The 3,403-nt window shown below is 52.3% G+C and overlaps 1 pseudogene; it reads left to right on the top strand.

The window, feature by feature from the left end:
• LOC133649208 (uncharacterized) lies at positions 1 to 2,958 on the top strand (annotated as a pseudogene).
• Positions 2,959 to 3,403: the final 445 nt, after the last annotated feature.

The raw sequence follows: 3,403 nt of genomic DNA, 5'->3' as shown, positions 1-3,403 counted from the left end.
GTGTCCAACATCATCCAAGCCACAGCCAAAGGAGATGTCGACAGCAGGCTCCAGGCAATGAGTACCATCATCGTCAGCTATGGCTCAGAAAGATTCGGACGGATGGAGAAGGGCAACACTGAGGCCACCCCCTACACCATGAACCGCAGGGCCACTAAGATACACCAACTGCGCCAGGAGCTTCGAACCCTCAGGAAACAGTTCAAGAGAGCTGCCGAGGAGGACAAACAACCTTTAGAAGAGCTGCGCAACATCCTGCGGAAGAAGCTGACAACTCTCCGCAGAGCAGAGTGGCACAGGAGGCGTGGAAGAGAGAGAGCTAGGAAGCGAGCAGTCTTCATTGCCAACCCCTTTCGGTTTGCTAAACAGCTGCTCGGGGACAAGCGCAGTGGCCGGCTCGAGTGCCCAAGAGAGGAAGTGAATCGCTTCCTCCAGAATACCATGAGCGACCCACTGAGGGGACGAGATCTAGGACCCAACAGAGCGCTCATCAGCCCTGCGCTACCAACGGCAGAGTTCCAGTTGACAGAGCCCAGTTTGAAGGAGGTTGAAGAGGTCATCAAGGCACCCCGCTCAGCATCTTCCCCGGGCCCCAGTGGTGTACCTTACCTCGTCTACAAGCGCTGTCCAGGGCTTCTCAAGCATCTGTGGAAGACCTTGAAGGTGATCTGGAGAAGGGGGAGAGTGACCGACCAGTGGAGGTGTGCAGAGGGAGTTTGGATCCCCAAGGAGGAGGACTCGAAAAACATCAACCAGTTTCGGACTATATCACTTCTGAGTGTGGAAGGGAAGGTGTTCTTCAGCATCGTCTCCCAAAGACTGACCGAGTTTCTCCTCAAGAACAACTACATCGACACTTCAGTGCAGAAGGGGGGGATTCCTGGAGTTCCTGGCTGTCTGGAGCACAACGGTGTCGTCACACAGCTCATCAGAGAGGCCCATGAGAGCAGAGGGGAACTTGCTGTGTTGTGGTTGGACCTGACTAACGCCTATGGGTCCATCCCACACAAGCTAGTTGAGCTTGCGCTACACCGCCACCATGTTCTCAGCAAGATCAAGGACTTGATCCTGGATTATTACAATAACTTCAGGCTCCGGGTCACTTCTGGGTCAATAACCTCTGACTGGCATCGCTTTGAGAAGGGAATAATAACAGGATGCACCATCTCCGTTGTCCTTTTTACACTGGCGATGAATATGGTGGTAAAGTCTGCTGAGGTGGAATGCAGAGGGCCTCTATCCAGATCAGGTGTTCGACAGCCCCCCATTAGAGCCTATATGGATGACCTTACCATAACAACAACATCAGTACCAGGGAGCAGGTGGATCTTGCAGGGATTGGAGAGGCTCATTGGGTGGGCCAGGATGAGTTTCAAGCCCGCAAAGTCAAGGTCCATGGTGCTGAAGAAGGGGAAGGTGGTCAACAAATTCCAATTCACAATCTCAGGAACGGTCATTCCATCCATCACGGAGCAACCAGTCAAGAGCTTGGGAAAGCTCTTTGACTCCAGCCTGAAGGACTCTGCTGCTATCCAGAAGTCTACAGAAGAGCTTGGAGGGTGGCTCACCAAAGTAGACAAGTCTGGCCTACCTGGTAGATTCAAAGCCTGGATCTACCAGCACTCCATCCTTCCCAGAGTCCTGTGGCCTCTCCTTGTATATGCAGTCCCAGTAACAACAGTGGAATCCTTTGAGAGGAAGATCAGCAGCTTTCTGCGGAAATGGCTGGGTCTCCCCCGCAGCCTCAACAGCGCTGCTCTGTACGGGACAAGTAACATCCTGCAGCTACCCTTCAGTGGGCTCACTGAAGAATTCAAGGTGGCATGCACAAGAGAAGCCCTACAGTACAGCGACTCCAGGGACTGCAAGGTGTCATCAGCCGGGATTGAAGTGAGGACAGGAAGGAAGTGGAAGGCAGAAAAGGCAGTGGAGGTGGCTGAGTCACGCCTTAGGCAAAAGGCACTGGTTGGGACCATAGCAACAGGGAGAGCAGGCTTGGGCTACTTCCCAAAGACCCAAGTCGGCCAGGCCCGGGGCAAAGAAAGACGACATCTACTCCAGGAGGAGGTCCGAGCAGGCTTGGAGGAAGAGCGAGTGGGCAGGATAGTGGGACTCCGGCAACAGGGGGCATGGACAAGATGGGAGGGAACGTTGCAGCGCAAAGTCACCTGGTCAAACATCATGCAGGCAGACCTCCACCGCGTCCGGTTCCTCGTGGCAGCAGTCTATGATTCCCTCCCTAGCCTAGCAAACCTCCATGTTTGGGGGAAGAGCGAGACACCCTCCTGCTTCCTTTGCTCCGGAAGAGGCTCCTTGGAACATCTCCTCAGCAGTTGCCCAAAGTCTCTGGCTGATGGTCGCTATCGCTGGCGTCATGACCAGGTACTCAAAGCAGTTGCTGAGAGCATAGCCTCAGCCATCAGCACCAGCAAGCAACATCATGCGCCAAAGAAGGCAATCTCATTCATCAAAGCTGGAGAGAGACCTTGTGCACGTCCAAAGACAACAACAGGACTCCTTCACACAGCCGCTGATTGGCAGCTACACGTTGACCTGGGAAAATAACTGAGGTTCCCCCAGCACATTGTAAAAACATCTCTACGGCCAGACATGATCATCATTTCAGAGGCTTCAAAACACCTCATCATGCTGGAACTAACAGTGCCTTGGGAGGAGCGGATTGAGGAAGCCAACGAAAGGAAACGTGCCAAGTATCAGGAGATGGTGGAGGACTGCAGGGGCAGGGGCTGGAGGACTTTCTATGAGCCAATAGAAGTTGGCTGCCGTGGCTTTGCAGGACGCTCCCTCTGCAAAGTGCTTGGCCGATTGGGAGTCACAGGGGCGGCCAAAAGCAGGGCCATTCAATCCGCAAGTGAAGCGGCAGAGAAAGCCACGAGGTGGTTGTGGCTGAAAAGGGCAGATCCGTGGGTTGCTACTGGGACACAAGCAGGGACTTGATCACCCCGGCTGGGTCGCCTGGACGAGGGTGTATGATGTTGTGAGACCCGAAACACCCGATGAATCCAGGATACATCTTTGATGATGTGTCCCAGTGCATCCAGGTGATGTATCTTTCAAGCGTCTCTTCTCAGTATTTGAACGGCAAATGTGAAAATAAAAATAAAAATATTCTAAAACTGGTGAAGTTAAATGGAAAATAACTTTAGTATAATCACTGGATACATCACGCACAGGCATCCTCCATAAAGGGATACACCCCTACCAGGAGGATCGTCATACTCGTTCGAGTGACCGCCGATGATGATGATGATGATAACAATTTAATTAATTTTTTTTTCTTTTTACTTTTTTTTTTCTTTCCATGATGGCAGGTGAGGCCGTGCCTCCCCTGCCTCTAGTGACGGCACGCCACTGGTATATATATATATATATATATATATAT

Source organism: Entelurus aequoreus, linkage group LG04 (assembly GCF_033978785.1).
Source record: "Entelurus aequoreus isolate RoL-2023_Sb linkage group LG04, RoL_Eaeq_v1.1, whole genome shotgun sequence".
Lineage (NCBI taxonomy): Eukaryota > Metazoa > Chordata > Actinopteri > Syngnathiformes > Syngnathidae > Entelurus > Entelurus aequoreus.
Note: the sequence above shows the minus strand (reverse complement) of the source record. Positions and strands in the feature narration are given on the sequence as shown.